Below are 21,693 nucleotides of genomic sequence, written 5' to 3' on the forward strand. Positions count from 1 at the left end.
TTACTACAAGCAACTCTATGCCAATAAAATGGACAACCTGTCATAAATGGACAAATTCTTAGAAAAGTATAACCTTCCAAGACTAAACCAGGAAGAAATAGAAAATATGAACAGACCAATCACAAGTAATGAAATTGAAACTGTGATGAAAAATCTTCCAACAAACAAAAGTCCAGGACCAGATGGCTTCACAGGTGAATTCTATCAAACATTTAGAGAAGAGCTAACACCCATCCTTTTCAAACTCTTCCAATAAATTGCAGAGGAAGGAACACTCCCAAACTCATGCTATGAGGCCACCATCACCCTGATACCAAAACCAGACAAAGATACTACAAAAAAAGAAAATTACAGATCAATATCACTGATGAATATAGATGCGAAAATCCTCAACAAAATACTAGCAAACAGAATCCAACAACACATTAAAAGGATCATACAACATTATCAAGTGGGATTTATTCCAGAGATGCAAGGATTCTGCAATATATGCAAATAAATCAATGTGATACACCATATTAACAAATTGAAGAAGAAAAACCATATGATCATCTCAATAGATGCAGAAAAAGCTTTTGACAAAATTCAACACCCATTTATGATAAAAACTCTCCAGAAAGTGGGCATAGAGGGAACCTACCTCAAAATAATAAAGGCCATATACAACAAACCCACAGCAAACATCATTCTCAATGGTGAAAAACCGAAAGCATTTCCTCTAAGATCAGGAACAAGACAAGGATATCTACTCTTGCCACTATTATTCAACATAGTTTTGGAAGTCCTAGCCACAGCAATCAGAGAAGAAAAAGAAATAAAAGGAATACAAATTGGAAAATAAGAAAATAAGAAAAAAATAAAACTGTCACTCTTTGCAGATGACATGATACTATACATAGAGTATCCTGAAGATGCCACCAGAAAACTACAAGAGCTAATGAATGAATTTGGTAAAGTTGCAGGATACAAAATTAATGCACAGAAATCTCTTGCATTCCTATACAGTAATGATGAAAAATCTGAAAGCAAAGTTAAGGAAACACTCCCATTTACCATTGCAACAAAAAGAATAAAATACCTAGGAATAAACCTACCTAGGGAGACATAAGACTTGTATGCAGAAAACTATAAGACACTGTTGAAAGAAATTAAAGATGATACCAACAGATGGAGAGATATACCATGTTCTTGGATTGGAAGAATCAATATTGTGAAAATGACTGTACTACCCAATCTTCAGATTCAATGCAATCCCTATCAAATTGCCAATACTATTTTTTACAGAAGTAGAACAAAAAAATCTTAAAATTTGTATGGAGACACAAAAGACTCCGAATAGCCAAAGCAGTTTTGAGTGAAAAAAAACAGAGCTGGAAGAATCAGACTCCCTGACTTCAGACTATACTGCAAAGCTACAGTCATCAAGACAATATGGTACTGCCACAAAAACAGAAATATAGATCAATGAAACAGGATAGAAAGCCCAGAGGTAAACCCACACACCTATCGTCAACTAATCTATGACAAAGTAGGCAAGGATGTACAATGGAGAAAAGACAGTCTCTTCAATAAGTGGTGTTGGGAAAACTGGACAGCTACATGTAAAAGAATGAAATTAGAACACTCCCTAACACCATAAACAAAAATAAACTCAAAATAGATTAGAGACCTAAATGTAAGACCAGACACTGTAAAACTCTTAGAGGATAACATAGTAAGAACACTCTTTGACATAAATCACAGGAAGATCTTTTTTGATCCACCTCCTAGAGTAATGGAAATAAAAACAAAAATAAACAAATGGGACCTAATGAAACTTAAAGGCTTTTGCAAAGCAAAGGAAACTACAAACAAGACAAAAAGACAACCATCAGAATGGGAAAAAATATTTGCAAACAAATCAACAAAGGATTAATCTCCCAAATATATAAACAGCTTATGCAGCTCAATATTTTAAAAAACATACAACCCAATACAAAAATGGCAGAAAACCTAAATAGAAATTTCTCCAAAGAAGACATACAGATGGCCAAGAAGCACATGAAAAGCTGCTCAACATCACTAATTATTAGAGAAATGCAAATAAAAACTACAATGAGGTATCACCTCACACCAGTTAGAGTGGGCATCATCAGACAATCTACAGACAACAAACGTTGCAGAGGGTGTGGAGAAAAGGGAACCCTCTTGCACTGCTGGTGGGAATGTGAATTGGTACAGCCACTATGGAGAACAGTCTGGAGTTTCTGTAAAAACCTAAAAATAGAATTACCATATGACCCAGCAATCCCACTACTGGCCATATACCCCGAGAAAACCATAATTCCAAAAGACACATGCACCCCAGTGTTCATTGCTCTGCTATTTACAATAGCCAGGTCATGGAAGCAATCAAAATGCCCATTGACAGACAAATGGATAAAGAAGATGTGGTACATATATACAATGGAATATTACTCAGCCATAAAAAGGAATGAAATTGGGTCATTTCTAGAGATGTGGATGAATCTAGAGAGTGTCATACAGAGTGAAGTAAGTCAGAAAGAGAAAAACAAATATTGTATATTAACGCGTATATGTGGAACCTAGAAAAATGGTACAGATGAACCGGTGTGCAGGGCAGAAATTGAGACAGATGTAGAGAACAAATGTATGGACACCAAGGGGGGAAAGTGGCTGGGGTGGTGGTGGTGGTGTGATGAATTGGGCAATTAGGATTGACATGTATACACTGATGTGTATAAAATGGATGACTAATAAGAACCTGCTGTATATAGTCTTTTTTTTTTTTTTTTTGCGATATGCGGGCCTCGTACTGTCGTGTCCTCTCCCGTTGCGGAGCACAGGCTCCGGACGCGCAGGCTCGGTGGCCATGGCTCACGGGCCCAGCCGCTCCGCGGCACGTGGGATCTTCCCGGACCGGGGCACGAACCCATGGCCCCTGCATTAGCAGGCGGACTCTCAACCACTGCGCCACCAGGGAAGTCCAGAACCTGCTGTATTAAAAAATTAATAAAATTTAAAAAAAAAAAAACAGAGATCTGGTGAACTTCAGAATTGGCAAACACATCCATGTGCTGGGAGGGTGGCACACCCAACTCTATGAGGACAGAAGCTCCTCTGGTTGGGACTCTTCCAGATATCACCTTATGTACCTCTTCATTAAAAAAAAAAAAAAATCATAACAGGTAAGAAAAACTATTTCTAGCATATAAAAGCTACTAGCCTTTTATATCATCAATACTTTTGCAAATTGTCAAGTATTCTCTGTTTCCTTATTAATAGCAAATTGTGTAAAATTATTTCTGTAGGATTTGCTACAAAAGACTGTCTTTCCATAGTGTTGATTCTCAAGAATAGAACTGTTATTTTTTTTTTGAACACTCATTTTGTCCACTTTCAAAAATAAACTGCCATCACAGTAGCTTTCCTCTGAACTATAATCCTGGTGTATATTTATGAATTCCAGGACCAAGAGCTTGGCAGTACATCTCATCAGCTTCAAACCCAATGTCTCTCTACTTGATTCCTGCTCTATCCCAAAGGGAGTTTATTTGATGCCATGAATTTCATAATACCAGGAAGGTTCACTAAGTTCACTGGTATAATCATCCCTGAGAATGGACCCATGAATCATTTTCTGCTATCAGATCAATCCAGAAAATACTAAAAATTGGTTAACTCATTTTTCACAGTTATAGCAATCAGAAATAAATAGAAATACCAGTCTGAATATGTTCTGTCTTCTTTTTCTTTTATTAAGAGATAGATTTTAGTCTTAGCATCTTAACTTTAGTTATATATAGATACAATATATATATAGATTTGTAATCCAATATATATAGGTACATAGCTAAATTTGTAATACAATGCAATTCATTGGAATGTTGTAAAGATTTGGATTTTAAGTAATACTCCTAGAGTGATGTGAGGTTATTTTTAAAACTATAATAGCTATTAAATATTCTACTTTCTTTTTAAAAAATGTTGTCTAAATTGCAGTTGGCAACAGAAGGAGCTGGAGAGGGATTGGAACTTATCTTTATGATAAGTTCCACTCCTACTCTACTGACTGTACATTATCATGATCCATTCAACCCATGTTGAAGATTTTACAGTGTTACTTAAGATTATATTCACCAGTCTTTTCATTTTACTCTGTGAGAGATAGTAGACCCGTTCCTTGGAGCTAATTTCTATTTAAAGAACTATGAAAAGCATTGAGGAAATCTAAAATTAAAAATAAAATATGTACTTTTCCATGTAGCTTGATCAATTTCATATAGCTATTGTAAGGGAGCATGCAGAGCCTCCGTCCCAAGGATTCATTTATTCTACCTAGAAAATAGGCTTTGTGGCTTTTAGCAGCTTGATATTTTGTTATCCTTTATACAGGTAGGAAAGAGCAGACCGACTGAAGGGCTTCATTATAGTGTAGTTTCAGCTCCTTGATCCTGTCCAGTGGGGAAAAGTGAAGAAGATTCTGCTAAAAATAGATAAGCAGAATGCTGGATAAACAAAATGAAGAGACCCTTTCTTGTTTAGGTTCCTTTCCTGAAGAAGCCTGTGGGAATTGTTATTTCTGAACATGACTAGCTAATTAATTAGTACATATTAAATATATGTGCATTTTGAAAATAAAAATCGACATTTGGTACATTTATACCACGTAACTAGAACTAAGACTTAGTGGGAAGACATGTTCCTATGTACACATTCTCCTTTCATAAATGGAATAGTTTTATCCCTTCAAAGTTAGCTAAGAAGGAAAAAAGAAATCGATATACCAAACCCCATCTTCTAAATTACTCCCATTGAAAATGAAAGCTGGGTTTTGGAGTTGAAGATTTAAAAGAGCAGATGTAGAAACTGAGATTTTGGCAGCCTCTGTCAGAAACTAATGAGCTTTGGGGAAATCCAGCTGATACAGAGTTTGGGTAGATTACTATAAAAACTATAGGATGTCAAACACCTACAGTGAACCAGCTTCAAGGTGGCACATGGAAACTGACCAGAGGTAGCCTTTCCAAATTCCTTATAGGATTATTCTCCTACAAAAAATTACCTAGTGTAGTATCATTCAATATACCTAGAATTTACATTCCCCTCAATATATACACCACACATACTCATTTTGAAGCAGAAGTACAAGTTCACAGTGCATACTTTAAGTTCTTGGTGGGTGCCTAACATGGTCCATTAGTCACCATAAAGCTGTGGATGACCTTTCTTTCATGGTGGCTATTTAGGCCAAGCCTGTGGATTCTATCCAGTTCAAGGGCTCTCAGCGAGCGGCCCAGAGCCTTCAGCTAAATGTTAGAACAGAGGGATAGTATGAACCACTGTATTAGGAGAAAGTGCTAGCAGACCATGAAAGCTCAGAGTTCTTATACTCTGTAATAAGGAGTTCCTTTTCTGTAATTGGTTCTCCTAGTGGTTTTGCTGTTCACTTCCTTGCTGTGATTGGCTGTACACAAACTAACTAATTTCAGTGTGTTCAGTGTTTTAGTGTGTGTTTCAGTATGTTTGCAGTGTTTCAAATGTAATTACTGCATATTTGACTAGGCAATTCCTGCACACCTAGCTGTAGGTTTACAGAATATACAAATTAGGCATTCTTTATGTGTTGCTGCTGATAAGATGCCGTCATGGGACTTCAAGTCAGAATTCACCCATACACATTTTTCAGTTTCAGTCCTACTGTCTCAATGTGTGTGTTTGGAAGGGTGTGGAATAAAAGTAGAGGCGAGAGATGTTAACAAGAATAAACAGGAATCTCTTTGCAAAAGATTGTAGCCCCCAAGGGTACTGGACCTTTCCAGATCATCTCATCACCTTCCCAACTATGAGTCTGATTCAGTGTTCCCCATAAAATCCAATCTCACTGTAGGCTCTACCCCTTGGGTCCAGTGGATCCAGCTTGGTGATTCACACCATGCTGAACATTCAGTGGCTTCCCGTGAAACGTTAGAATAAAATTTAAACCTCTGATCATAGTCTAAAGGATACTACACAAGTTTACCCCTGTCCACCAAACCCTCACTGTTGTCTGTGAAGCACTCAGGTAGCCTTTCTCTTCTTTGAACTTTCCAAGTTCCTCCTGTTTTAAAGGCTTTGCCTTGTTCTTCCCTCTGCTTGCTGCGCTGTTCCTCACTCTTCACTTTTTACAAATGAAGTATCATTTTTATTTGGCAGCACCAAAAAAGCAGAGCTGTCAAATGTTAAGTGAAATGGTGAAAAATGCAACGACCTGTAGTGTTGTCAAAATTTCAGTATTTTCGGAATTCTTTATGACAGATGGCCATATATGTATGATCGAGATGTCCTTCCTATGTATTTGTGGAAAAAGGGAAGGAATGTTAAGTCATTTTCTATGTGGAGCATTAAAATTGACAAAAGTAAATTTAACCTGAATTTGACTCCTTAATTATATAATTAATTAAGGAATCTATATCAGGCACATTCTGTATTCAGAAGTCTGTAAGGGGTTTTACTTAGGGCTTTAAAGTGTATTTGCAGAAGTTAATTATTCATAAGCTCAAATCTAACAAATTCATTCTTTTAGTAAATATTTATTGAGCACTTAGTATATGCCAGTCACTCTGAAAGTTAGTATACTACGTTTTCAGTTATCATGGAGATTCTAAAGAAACATGAACCAAAGGAATAAACACATTGGAAATAACCAGTAAAGACAGCTCATTTTCCTATGAACATTACCTGAGAATGTATTATGTGCCCATCACTGTGTTTGGCACCGAGAATATAAAATCCCTGATTTCAAGAAGTTTGGACTCTGGCAGAAACAGACTTAAGGAAAAAAAAAAAAAAAAACACCCCAGCAATTTCAATATATATCATCATAAGTACAATAACGTAAACATGTTAAAGGTATAGTGGTAGTAAAAAAAAAAAGAAAAGAAAAGAAGGTGTAGTCATCAATGAATGATGAGAGGTAGCAGCAGTGGGCCAATAGGGAGGTTTTCTTGGAGTATCCGAGAGTGTTTGAGTTTCAGAAAGAGAAGGAGCACGTATTATCAACATAGAGTATCCCCAGCCTTTCCCTTCCACCTGGAGCTAAAGGTAGTTTTCTTAGTTTCTTTCCCTCCACTGCCTTCCTAGAAAGGTTTTCTCCTTGACTGATCAGTTCTTTGATTATGCAAATCAAATGAAGGAAGAAGGGGAATACAGGAGAGAACCAGGACCTGGCGAGGAGTTTAGGGATAATTTAGAAGGAAGATGAGTAGGGGTTGCTGTTGTATATGAGGAAAATGAACAGGGGAGAAAAATGGAGGCTTTAACAAGTGTCACTCTTCTTAGACCATGTATCACATTTATGGGCTCAACAATGTAACTATCCTGGCATAATGTAGAGTAATACAAAGTAATAGATGCTCAACCCATTATTGTAAAGTCTGGGACTAAACTGTATGGGACACAGAAAGGTAAGTAGATATTTACTGGGAAGACAAAGAAGGATGACATTGGATTAGAGAAACCGGAACAGACAGAGACATAAACACATGAAATAGCAAAGGTTCTTGAGTGGATCTTAAAACGCTTGGTACTTAATATTGTGCAAAGGGAAAGGGAATGTTACAGAATGGGGATGTTAGTTTATGAGACTTCGTCTATGGGATACACCACTGGAATATGAAAAATTTCTAATCAGTCAACTGGTTCATACTTCAGTAGCTGCTTTGACTTAGTGTTTGCATTAGGTTGCCAAACTGGCCACCTAATTTGCCTTCTCATTGACAGTCTTACTTACTGTCTGTTTGGTACAGTTGCTTGTTGAGACATGCTGACATGAGATTCGACTGGCTTTATCTGTCTAAAACACTTGCAGTATCTTTTGGCATCATCGTCTTTCTTTTCCCTTGTGTTTCACTTCTATTTATTTCACAGTTATATTCTAGCAAAATCATGTCGATATAAGCATCACTTCATCCCCGTGAAACTGGTTGTACTGTCTCTTGGCTGTGTTGTCACTGTCTTATCTCCAGAGATGGATATAAAGTGAAGTTAACCAAGGCTAAGCTTCAAGGCCTATCACTTACATAAGCCCATTACATACAAATCTAATTTTTGACTTGTAATCCTATCTTCTTTTCTTAAATAGGGATCCCAAAGTTGTACAGGATTCAGGCCCCATAATACCTGGGTCTACTCCTGCAGTTATCTCAGATACAAGTGATACGACACAAGTTGAAAGAGCTGTCGACAGTACTTTAATCAGCTCTTGAAGCTACATTGCAGATTCTTATGATCAGTATTTGGTAGACTTCTAAAATTTGATGTGATTTTGACCCAGATGTTAAAATGTAAATTATTCATCATGTGGTTTGCTCTGCAAAGGGAGTACATAAATGTGATTCTAAAGTGATTCTAAAAATTTTGAATTGCCAATCCAGATACAATTACTGGATGATTGAAAATTTTATCTTCTCATAATAACAAATAAATGTACATGCTATGCATTGTAAATATCACATCAGATTTTATATATCTTCTTACTAAACAACTGGATTGGTTTGCTAGGGCAGCCATAAGAAAGTACTGCACATTGAGTGGCTCAAACAACAGAAGTTTATTGTGTCACAGTAAATGAGGGGCTAGAAGTATGAGATCAAGGTGTTGGCAGGGTTGGTTTCTTCTGAAGGCTGTGAGGAAGAATCTGTTCTATGCCTGTCTCCTAGCTTCTGGGGTTTTGCTGGCCATCTCTGTTGTTCCTTGGCTTCTGCTTCACCACCCTGATCTCTGCCTTCATCTTCACCTGGCATTCTTCTTGTGTGTGTCTGTGTCCAAATGTCCCCATTTTATAAGGACAGCAGTCATACTGGAGTAGGGGACCACCCTACTCCAGTATGACCTCATCTTCATTAGTCACGTGGACAACAGCCCTATTTCCAATAAGGTCCCATTCTGAGGTACTGGGAGTTAGGACTTCAACATATGAGTTCGGGGGTGGGGGGAGGCCATAACAACACGTGATAGTAAATGGATCAGAAAGAACAGTATGACGTTCATGCATTGGCTTGCTTCTCTTGTGGACAGTGCTTAGAATTCAGGTTAGCAGATCTGAGTATTTATCTTCAGTAGGCAAAGCCAGAGCCAGGATAACTAAAAGTGTTGAGCTTTTTTCTAATGTCAGTGGACATAGTTCTAAGTATTTATTATTTTTATGGTTAGGAGTTCAGAAAATATCATATCTTGCCCACTAGGTTGTGGCCTCAAGTTGCATTTCAGTTCTGGGGCCTGAAGCTTTAAAGCAACTGATGTTGGAAGATACAAAACATGATCCTTCCTGTCCTATTAAACTTTGACAGCTTTCAGATTTTTCCTTTAAGGGGGAATACTGTTGACAGTTTTGAAATTCTTTGGACTGTTTAGGGTCTTAATATCTTAATAAAACATTCTATGTAACAGGGTACTCCCTCATTTAAAAATATAGGTACCCCATTCAAAATAAAATTTTGAAATTTTATCCTCTACACCTCTCACTGAAATAATGGCTTCCTTAAATTTTTGAGCAAAGTTGAGCATTTGATTTCATCGCCTACAGTTCATATTTAATTTTAATTGATAAAATGGAATCATTAAAAAGAAAGAAATTGAGGAAGAGGAGGCAAAGAAGAAAAAAAGAAAAAAGAGAAGGAAAGAGAGAATAAGGGGATGACTAAATGTGAAGAAAAGAAAACAAGAGAAAAGACTTTCTTCTGACTTTTCAGAAAGCCTTTCTTAAGTAAGTTTTGTAGTTTCATAAATAATTCTGTCTGCAGAAGATAAAAGGAGCAGATTGGCCAATTACTTTCAAACTGTTTGGTCACATCCATGTTTTCATTCATTATTCAAGCTTTAGGAGTCATCAAAGAACCCTAATGCATAACTCAATAGGAGGAGTGAAAGCTAAGACATCGGCAAATGCTTTTTATGTTTAAGGTTTTGCCCACTTATGAGCGTATGTGCTTTTGAGTGTTGGGTTGATTTAAACTCTGTACATGGGAAGGAGGTTGATAGTTTAGCCTTTTGGAAAAAGAGGAAGGACATAAATTAAAGGTGCTTAAAAAGTCATGTGAGCAGGTAGAGCTAGAGGTGCAGGATGAAATGACATCCTTGACATTATGTGACCCACTCTCAGTCTATCCCCACTGCGCCCAAATCGTTGGCCCAGCTGCACATTTGTTGCTCCAGCCCAAGTAGCGATTGACCATATACAGTGATAGAACCAGAGTTTTCAAACAAAAAGTAGCTGCAAGAGCAGTTTAAAGATCATAAGAAGAATGAAAATGATTAGACAAAAGAGGCAGGATGATGCAGTGAGATGCTATAATAATGTGAAAGTGAGTTTCAAAGAAACATTTTTATGAGGTCTGTAATGTATTACTTTAGTTGTATCCTGATTGTAAGTTTTCAGACCATTTTATGGGCACTATAATGGAACTAGAAGTGCATGTCTAACAAAATAATAGAGTACATTACCAATTCTTCTCTGATGACCACTGCTGAGAAACTATTAGACCCATTTGTCAATGTACCTTGGTGTCTAATAGTAGTTTTCAAGAATGGATGGTTATGAAAACTATTCAACATTTAAAGATATCATTTCTCTTTATATATATTCCATTGAACCATCAGTTTTGAGTATATCTGTTTGTCCACCCATGCCTTTTCAGTAAGCTGATTGAAAAGTAAACAACAAAAACAAACTTTGAAAGGCAGGATAGTAAATACTAACAACTGTGAATGGTATTTGGAAGGTCTCTTTACTGTTTCAAACAGAATTGATATTCTGTCACATTTTGGGTATTGTGCAAGTTGGCCCAGAACATTAAATAGAATGTATACAAAATAGAACTTCAAAATAGGAAAATCCACCTTGCAATAAAATAGCTCAGAGTTCTGAGATAGTAGTATTCATGCCATTATAAAATTCCTTTACAATGGACAGATGTAACAAGCTCTTTAAAAGCACAGCCTTAGATATTGTTTATAGTACTGTAGGCACACCTTGCAGATGTTTTCCTAGGATCAAGATTGTCTCATCTGTGGTTGCATCTCTGTCATCTGCAATCTTGGTTGTATTTGATGCCTGTCGTGTAGGCATTGACAACATAGAAGTTGCCCTGTAGGACCATAAAGTTCTACCTCTGCAGACCTAGGCCCCTGTTTGGCTTTTACTGATTTTGTGGTCCTCTGGGATTTAGCAGCAACCTCAATCTGACCTCTAACTGGAGCTGCCCCTTCTGCAGATTTTGTTCAGTTGTGGAATCCCCTAACGTCAAACCCTTTAGGCTCTCTGATTCTCCGCTGTTAACTTTTTAGTTCTACAGTCATGGTCTTCAGAATTTCTGCTATTTCCTCCATATGTAATGACAGCTGAAGACAACTTGGGTAGGATAGGGGTCCATCTCTGGCTCTCTGTCTACCTATATCTACCTGGCTGACTTTTCTACCTATTGTAGCTGACTAGTTTGATGAAGGGTAACCAGCAAGGTTATTTTCTTCTCAAGGTCCAGAGTAGATGTGGTATAAGTCACCAGTACAAGAATTACTAAATATTTGGGGGAGTTTCTGTCACCCCACCTTCCAGTTTCAACCCCAAAGTAGGTTTAGGGAATAGAGCCACCCATACTCTTTGTACTCTTTTTGTTCTCCTTTTGTAGTCTAGAAAGGATCTTTATTTTTATCACCTCTCTGTTTTGTAGGAAAACTGGTCCTATGGCATCTCTTAGTTTTTTTTCTACCCTCACTATGACCTAAACCCTTGCTCCAAGTTCTCCAAGATTTGGCTCTTGACACTTAAATCCAAGCTTTTGGAATTTTTTTCCTCTTCAGGCTGCTGGTACTTGCGATTCAAAGCCATGGTTTTAAAGACTGTTGTCTGCACTGTTGACTTACAAAGGTCAAATTAGTTGTTCAAAGGCCAAAATTGTGATTCTTTGTTCTCTATGAATCAACCATACCCTGAGGCATCGAGAAAGTACTTATTTTTTTATCATTTAAATTTTATTTTATTTATTTTTTTATACAGCAGGTTCTTATTAGTTATCTGTTTTATATATATTAGTGTATACATGTCCATTCCAATCGCCCAATTGATCACACACCCCCACCACCACCCCGCCACTTTCTCCCGTTGGTGTCCATATGTTTGTTCTCTACATCTGTGTCTCTATTTCTGCCCTGCAAACCAGTTCATCTGTACCATTTTTCTAGGTTCCACATATATGCGTTAATATACGATATTTGTTTTTCTCGAGAAAGTTCTCTTTGCTACTTAAATATAGTAGAAAAGTTTAACTGAAAGAAATAGAAAAAAATCAGCACTTAGCTTAGAATAGAATGATAGGTGTAGTGTATATTTATCTATGTTTACCTATCTCCATAAGCTAAAACAAAAACTAATAAATGTGCTGGTTATGTGTCTTTGTATTTATTCTAACTTAAGTAATGTTCTCCAGTTAAAACATAATTAACGTTAAAAAGTTTTTGCTAGGGCTTCCCTGGTGGCACAGTGGTTGAGAGTCCGCCTGCCGATGCAGGGGACACGGGTTCGTGCCCCGGTCCGGGAAGATCCCACATGCCGTGGAGCGGCTGGGCCCGTGAGCCATGGCCGCTGAGCCTGCGTGTCCGGAGCCTGTGCTCCGCAACGGGAGAGGCCGTGGCAGTGAGAGGCCCGCATACCGCAAAAAAAAAAAAAAAAAAAAAAAAAAAAAAAAAGTTTTTGCTATAGTGTGTGGAAGGCAGAGTTAATATAGTGATTGGACTATTTTTAAAGCCATTTGCACAAATAAAGTGCACCACCTTAGCTGTAAACACAGTGACCACTAATTGGAGACTGAGAGTAGGAAGGAAGAATTTTTTTTTAAAAAAGTTTTTACTATAATAGAGCTGCACATGCTATCATTGAGTCTATTTTTAAAAATCTTTTAACACGAACATGCTGTCTTGGTTGAACCCTCTTAGCTATAAACACCATTGGTTCATTTATTGAATGTCTACTATATGCTGGGAACTAGGGATAAATAAGTGAACAATGGACATGTCCCTCATCTACTAAATGCTGAGAATTTCTTGGTCACCAAGTAAATATCAAAAGTCCTCCAGCTTATACCCCAAGTAGTAGAACTCCCAAACCCCACCTCTCCAAGAAGTCCAAAGCCACACCTAGAATCTTCACTTTTCTGTCTGGTGGAGGAGTTAACTGTGTATTTGGCATTTCCTTATCCACCCCTAGAGAGAGAACTCTGTTAGATCCCCAAAAGAGTTAACTCAAGATACACAATTTTAAGGCTGAGTTCTATAAAAGGCTCATTTATATGAATAATGTACAGAAAGAAATGTGTTTTTTAAATAATTAAAACATACTTCCCACCTACTATCTACCATTTCCCAAGATGCAACTGGTTTTTAGAAGAGTAGAAAATTACTCCATCAGTTTAAACAACACAGATTTGGTATATTTCCTTTCTTCTTGGGTTTAAAATGGATACAGCATAAATCCATCACTCCTTACAGTCCTCTGCTAAAAAAATAATCTCATAGTCTGATTCTAATTATTACTAAACTCAATAATATATCAAAATCTGAAGAGATGAATGATATTTTACACCTACAGAGGGGAGCTTTCAAAACTCCATTAGGACTAGATTTTTTAAAAAAAAGACATTTATTTTGAGCCTTCATTATTCTTATGGTACATATGGGAAGTCAGGATTAATTAAAGATCATCATGAGATTGAAATAAATTAACTCTTTCAGGATACCAGAGCTTTATCTATTAAATACTAAATTTCCACAAATGCAAAATTTGAAATATACATTTTCCACAATCCTTTAGGCCAGTGTTTCTTTTTTTTTTTTTTTTTTTTTTTTTTGGTTTTTGTGGTACGCGGGCCTCTCACTGCTGTGGCCTCTCCCGTTGCGGAGCACAGGCTCCGGACGCACAGGCTCAGCGGCCATGGCTCACGGGCCCAGCTGCTCCGCGGCATGTAGGATCCTCCCGGACCGGGGCACGAACCCGCGTCCCCTGCATCGGCAGGCGGACTCTCAACCACTGCGCCACCAGGGAAGCCCAAGGCCAGTGTTTCTTAAACGTATATAATATGTAGAGTCTTTTCTAAGGCAAGAACAAAAACAAGGCCAAAAATCTTCTTTTAGAACCCCAGTATTAAATCATTTTTTTTACAATGTTACTTAAAAATATGCAAACATAAAACCAGGCATAAATGCCTTATGCTTTTACAAAACATAGTTACAAGTAAATACAAACAAATCTCCAAATCTGATAAATTCAATTTCACAATATTGATTTTAATGTAATAGGAGGTGTTTTGTGGAAATGAAATATCTGTTCACCATGTAAAAAAGGCACTGACTTGCTGTGTGTAGTATAGTGACAATTCTCCTATTTTGTTTGTGGAACTCTCTTTGTACAGTGTCATCATTGGTCTTTTTCTATCTCTGTTCCTATTAATACTTCTTGGTGCCAAAATGATTGTATTTACAAACATGAACACTGGGTTCATGTGAGAATACATGGTTATAAGATAGTGGTCCAGAAGACCCAGAAATCACTTAGATTATTTTTTAATTACTATAGGAAATCAAAATGCATATATCATAAATATATTATTAAAAGGTAATGTTTTAAAAGGCAAGCTCAAGATTGTTATACAAATATGAAAAAACTATCGAAAATTTTATTTAACTCCATAATTAATGAGGAAACTAATAAGATGTCAACTGTCTCAATGGAGAATTCAAAATACCACAGGTACATAGTTGAGTCAGGAGTGTCGAAACAAATCTACAAATAGATGCAAAACTGGCATTTTTACATAGGGTTGGAGTGAGGAGAGAAATCAGTTTTCCCTCCAACAGAAGGAACTTGCATATCTTTGGATAAACCATTGTACCTTCTATCAGTTATCTATAATTTACAGCTTTGTAAAATAGCTCAAATTGCCCTTCAAAGAATCAGATAACCAAGAAGAATGTGCCAGATAATGTAGCCTTTGCATTAAAGATACTCAGTCTTCTTTTGATCCATTTCAGTCTTTCACAAGATTTGTCCATCCAGTATATTTAAGAGGCATATATAGACCTCATAGAACTTATCCATGGACCTCTGTGGAAACCTTGAAGATCTCCTCAGCTCAGCTGTCTCCCTTGAAACTCACCTCCAGCTGCAGATGGATGCCCCATGTGAGCATTAGTCTTAGAGGAATACACAGCTCTCCCTTCAGATATAAATACCCAAGCAACCTGTTTGGATGAGTTGGATGTCTTTTAAGGGACGAAGAACTGTGATAACTAATCTCAGACCTTTTACACGTGGAAAATTTGCCCAAGGGTAGAGAGTTATAAGCCAAATCCTCAATAGGAATGTTTAAGCATTTTTCCCTCCCTTCCATTCTTCCTTCTTGCCTTCCTTCCTTCCTTCACAATTGCTGCATATCAGATACTGCACTGTTTAATATATATTATTTCATTAAATATCGTAATAAGCCTATCGGTATGTGCAGTTTGTGAGAAAATTCAGCCTGAACTAGCCACAAATATTAAATACAAGAAAATTAAATGCAAAACAAGACAAACCCAAGTGTGTAAAGTATGTAATTAAATCTGCAACTAGTAATCAAAACAGTATCTTAAGGACTGGTTTAGATGACACATGGTGTTGTCCCAAAGTTAGATGTTCAGTCAATATTTACGGAACACATCATAGTCCTTCCCACCTCATCTGGGAAACTCAGTGCCCAACCTACATTTTTTTTTTTCCATAGGCCCATATATACATTTGTTATAGTGCTTGCCAAATAACACTAAATTATCTTTTTATGTGCTTATGTCCCCTTACCTTCCTTGGCTAAGCTATGAGCTACTTTAGCAAAAGGGCCATGTTTTATTCATGTGTCCTTGGTGCCTTGCACAGTGACAGGCACATACCAGGAGCTAATTATATACTTTTGAACTTATCTGAAATACACATACACAGTAAAGCTAATTCCTAAAATTGAACCTGTGGAAAAATTCAGCCCTAATTCACTAGTTCCAAAGATTTTATTTCCTCTCTCAAAATGTTTCACTACTGTTAGATAGATTTTAGGGTTTAATAGATTTGTTAAATTTGGAGCTGCTCAAAATTTGCTCTAGGGACACAGGAAAGGCTTGTCTTACTGGATACAGGCTTGCAGACTGAATGTCATTATGTGACATCTTTGAGAGTTAGGGGGGAAGGAAGCTGTGACAATGCAAAAACCATTAGAAATAATCTAGAATTTTGTACCACAATTATGTATGCAATGGATGGAGACTGAGAAAATCTTAAATGCCAGTATTTCTAAGTTTCCTTCAAACCTCACATGCTCAATACCAAATTTTACCTTAAAGTATTTCTTAGAATAACAGTGAGTATCAAAGAATGACTAAGAAACTGGGAACACAGAGAACTGATATTCACATTGGCAAAAAGAAAGAGTAGAAACCAAAACTAAAGTGAGATTGGAGAGTGGAAGTCGGAAAAGTGGAAGGAAAAATTACACTAAAATGCTAGGAAAAAGCTTCATTGTGTTAACTATTGGGTTGAAGAATAAAGATAAAATATGGGATTTAAAAAAAATTTATTACTTGGTCAAAATATATATAGTTCTTAAATATTAAATAGGTTAAACCTACAGAAACAGGAACCATAATTTCTATTAAGCAACAGAGCATTTCTTTTGAATTTATCACTGACCAGAGGAAGAAAGTAAAGTGTCATTCCACAGTTTCAATTGCAATCTGGCAGTGTTTTCTAAAGATTTATGGAATGGCTGTCATGACTGAGATAGTTATCCATGTCCCAATTACTTTAGGATTTTAGTAGTCATTTTCTGTCCTACCAGTAGAATGTAACCCAAACCCCAAGTTGTGTGGTCAGAGACTGGGGAGGACAGTAGAGACCAGTAAGAGGTAATGTTTGGATGTTTAGTTGGTTAAATACAAAGCATTCATTATCCATTATGGCCTTGGTTTAAAGTAAGCTTCTTATTCCAAAGAAAACTTTTGAACTACTCACTTTCTAGCATGTTTTCTCATAAAGCAATGTTTTAAAAAATCATGTTGGTTTTCTTCTAGACGGTTTCACAAAATAAGTAGTATAACCTCCTTAGAGGCTTGGAAATTCAATAATTTAATTATGTGGTTCATGTTTTTTTCTCTTTTCACTTTTTAGTTATATCCTTTCATCTTTTTCATCTTTCCTCCCATTTTGGAAAGTATTTTGGACAAATATGAAACAGGTTAGAAAGCCAAGGAAAATTTTCATATGCTTTAAAAATTGGATTGCCCACAGAGGGACTTTTGTTTAAAAGCATTGTGTGGGGGGTTGGTTAGGGAAATGTATTTACCTGAAAGCATTTTATATTGGAATGCTGATCTATTCATGGTTATACTTTGTTTGTATGTTAAATACCACACCTGTCACAAGCTTGGATTTATCGTGAGTATGCATAATGCTTGTTGTTGAGAGAGCTTGCAAATCCATCATTGACAATAGAGTCACCAGAAGTAGACGCACCTGTCTCCCCAGCTGGGACTTGCTCATGGGAAAGAGGGTCATTTAACACCATGTTTTCCTCCTCATGGACAGCTGTATATATAAGCTGCCCTAGGGTGTAGAAGACCTAAATTTTGTTTGTAAAAAAAAAAAAAAAAAGAGAGAGACTTCAATGTCAAAATGAAATTTGATATGAAAAGTATTTTGATGTTTTGATTCAGCAGCTTTAGAGAACATATAGGCTTGGTTTAATAGAAAAACACTATTTGGTTTGCTTTGGTCATCACTGTAACAGCTTTTAATGACAGCAAACACCAATATTTTCAGCTCAGATTAGCTTGGGGTTTAGAGTAAAATAGTTCATTCTGTTTTGATGCAAGTCCTTAGTTAAAACATGGGCCTTGTCCTCAATGCTACAACCATAACTCTTCATTTTTGTGCATTTTAATTGTCTATTTTCCCTTGACAGACTCTAAACTCCATAATAGGAGCTGTGTCTATTTTGCTAACCACTATTTTCTCTAGCTCAATGCCACTCTGTTAGCTCTGGATGTATTTGTGCTTAATAAATCTTTGTCAAGTGGATGCTTGAATGAAAGCATGAAGGATTGTTTTTGCTGACCAGGAAGGAGGTAATGGCTCCTTCTTAAAGTCTCCCTGATTCAAAATCACTCCAAAATTAAGAGATCTCTTTGAGTCCCACTTTTTTTTTAATGGAGGTATAATTTACTTACAGTAAAATGTAGATTTTATGGGCATGGCTCCATAGAGTTTTTTTCAAGTCTGTCTACTCATACAACCACTGTCTCAACCAAATATAGAATTTTTCCATTATTCTGGAAAGTGCCCTCCTGCTACTTTCCAGTTAATCTCCCCCAACCACTGTTCTGATTATTACTACAGCCTCTTTTTTGTCCTTTCTATAACTTCATTTAAATGTAACCATAAAGTATGTACTTTTTTGTGTGTCTATAATAAGATTCATAAGAGAAGACGGTGGTATTTAAAAAACTACTGTGTGCCTCTCCTTGGAGGATTTATTGCCCCACCTTCCCCAGTCTGCAACCACTGCTCTTAAGAATTCCAAAGATAAAGAGAATAAGATTCTTACAAGTAGAGTTCAGAAGTACCACTCAACTTAAATCATTGTACTGTGAGCCTCCATTTGACAAATGAAACCCATCAGTAATAATCTAAATAACTCTAATGTTAATAATCTATTATCTAAATAAGATAATGTATAATAATATATAATATTATAGTATGCATTAATAAATAATATGGAATTTATTACATTATAATAAATACCCTAATTAATCCTAACATTTCAGAGCTGGGATCACAGCCCCTTTTCCTGACAACTCTGAGCTTTACACAACAGCACACCATTGGTTTCACTTATCCTCAAGACAGTTCTGTGGGTAACCACCATGTGCGTGACAGGTTGTAGAGGAAAAGGAATATGAAAAAGAATGTATATATATATGTATAAATGAATCATTTTGCTGTACAGCAGAAATTAACACAACATTGTAAAGCAACTATATTTCAATTAGAAACTTTTTTTAAAAGTAAGGAAAAGAAAGAAAAAAGAAAGAGCTCCAAAATTAGATATTTCCTCTGAAAGTCATCTTTAAAATATATTTTCAATAACATATAACTCTGGGGGTGTAGAGGGTGGTGTTTAGGTAGAATTGTAAAGGAGGTTTACAAAGAACTAGTCAGTTTGCAGGCAGTGAGAAGAGGCTTGCCAAGTAAAGCCTGTAGAAAATGGATTCATCGAATTAGAGCAGTCCATGATTGACTGCCAACACCAGCTTATTTTCTTTGCTGGGTCCAAAAAAGAATGCCTGAAACTTTGTGGTGATGGAAGGCTATCTTATAGAACATGCTGGTGAAGCATACCTTTTCACTGGCTCAGACCAGTATTGTTATAAACTTGATGGGGTACTTAGGGCTCTGGTAAGGATTTTGGGGTCAGAAAAAAAATTAGACATAGTCGATTAGGGAGCAAAATGTGTTAGTTTATTTCACAGCATAGTAAAGCAATAAAACAGCCTTAGCAAAGCCACAGACAGGACTTGTGTAAGTCTAACACTTTTCAACTTCTCTTGCAGAAACAGAATTGTGATCTAGGGAAAGTAAGTAAGTAATTGTTGGCAAAGAGTTAATAGATAAAGTAGCCATTCTTTCAAAGACGGATGAGATTATAAATGATTTAAAGGAAGAAAATTCTCCCTTCAAATTAAGTCTTCTGTAATAAAGGGTGTTATTTTGTACAAGATAGTTTGATGCAAGATATGTGGAAATTTCATGAAATGGCAAAAAGAGAATCTGAACAACTTGAAACACAGTATGAGTATTAACTGAAGCCCACCAAGCAGATTATTTATATATTTTTCTTTCCCCTTAGACCCGGTAGAGACGCTTCAAGAACTGCTCTGTTCCGGGAAGGAGGGATTGTGTGAGGACACTGACACTTTACCCTGAGGCGAGTGCAGAAGTTTTCATTGTAAGGTAATAGTTGATTCCTACTTTTGGTCTTCTCATCTTTGGAAATTAATGAAACTGTGGTGTAAAATTAGGCCATGTTATCAGAAGTATTAAGGATGCTCAGAATTTTGTTGATAGCTTTGTAGTCACTCATGTTTACGCCTTTCATGTGGAGTAGGTGCAGAAATAATTCCTTAGCAGATACTATCTTTACATTTGAAGTAGGACAATATGTTCGAACGGTGAGAATTGCAAAACACCAATCTAGCCATTTGGGATTAAAATATTGTTAGCAAAGATTCTCTCTCAAGGTGCTTCTCAGTCTTTTTCTTGTCGTGTGCATGTAGAAAATAGTAATATCCCTATGATACACTGCAGAGGCCGCTCATTCCCAGAGACAACTGGTACTCAGCTCCAGAGCAGCTGAAGGGATCAAATCTTAGTACATCAGTAAACCATTGTTTGGAAGAGCTCTGCTGGGGAGCAGCAGATGCTTTCCTTTTTGAAAACCCTGAAGTATCCCCTGCTTTTTATGCATCCCTAGGATTGGAGTCTGGGTTTAGAGAAGCTTTTCTTAGAGGAAAAAAAATGATCCTTTTTGTTCTAAATTTTCACATGAAGTTAATTTTCCCTGAAGACTGACCAGTAATTTACATCAAGAAACTTGAACTTAAAAGTATTTTCCTCCCCCTCTTGATCTGTACAGTGATAAAGAAGTCCTCTCCTAGAGGACCCAGAAGGCATGTCAATTCTGGCAGGACTCCTTGTGGTCCTAGGGCTTTGGGCGAGTTTACATAAGACACAATCTACCTAAAGGGTTAAGAGGGCTCCCTGTAGGGTGAGGTAATTGTATAGTTTAGTCCTCACTTCAGTATTTGGTCTAATCTGGGTAAGATTTAGTTATCTCAGTAGTCATTCAAAAAGTGATTAAGCATTCAGCAGATTTGTGGCCTGACTCAAACCCAGACTGAATCCTACAGAATCATAGGCTGCAAGCTGATGGGACTTGGATACTCTGGTGTTTCTTCTGTGCCTTATTCTAATATCATGACACGTAACCCCAACAATTACCACCTCAAGGTTAAGAGGAAACAGCAGGCATGCCCAGTGGTGTCACCGTGAAAGACTGGCATAAATACCCTTTGGTCCCAATTCTAGAAGCGGTCTTATCGAACCAGGATTTTTGTCTTGTTTTGGTTTGCTTTGGTTTTATAACCTCTGTGTCTTAGATTTTACTTTTTTAAAAAACTGTTCAGAAACAGACTTTTTTCAGAGCAGTTTTAGGTTTACAAAAAAGTTAATTAAAAACTGCAGGGAGGGACTTCCCTGGTGGTGCAGTGGTTAAGAATCCGCCTGCCAAAGCAGGGGACACGGCTTCGAGCCCTGGTCCGGGAAGATCCCACATGCTGTGGGGTAACTAAGCCCGTGCGCCACAACTACTGAACCTGAGCTCTAGAGCCCGCAAGCCACAGCTGCTGAAGCCCGCGCACCTAGAGCCTGTGCTCCGCAACAGGAGAAGCCACCACAATGAAGAGTAGCCCTTGCTTGATGCCAACTAGAGAAAGCCTGCGCGTAGCAACAAAGACCCAAGGCAGCCATAAATAAATAAATAAATAAATAAGTAAATAAATAAATTCAGCAATGCAGCTATAGCC

General features: G+C 37.1%; 1 protein-coding gene across 9 annotated transcripts in view; it reads left to right on the forward strand.

Annotated features, from left to right (window-relative positions):
• The window catches only part of B3GALT1 (beta-1,3-galactosyltransferase 1), a 590,053-nt gene that overhangs the window by 168,359 nt on the left and 400,001 nt on the right, over positions 1-21,693 (forward strand). For all 9 annotated transcript variants that reach the window (XM_067026247.1, XM_067026237.1, XM_067026240.1 and 6 more), the window contains exon 2: positions 19,959-20,062. The gene's annotated coding sequence lies outside the window, so the exon portion shown is untranslated. The remainder of the gene's footprint in view (positions 1-19,958; positions 20,063-21,693) is intronic.

The sequence above is a fragment of the Kogia breviceps genome, chromosome 2, assembly GCF_026419965.1.
Source record: "Kogia breviceps isolate mKogBre1 chromosome 2, mKogBre1 haplotype 1, whole genome shotgun sequence".
Classification (NCBI taxonomy): Eukaryota; Metazoa; Chordata; class Mammalia; order Artiodactyla; family Physeteridae; genus Kogia; species Kogia breviceps.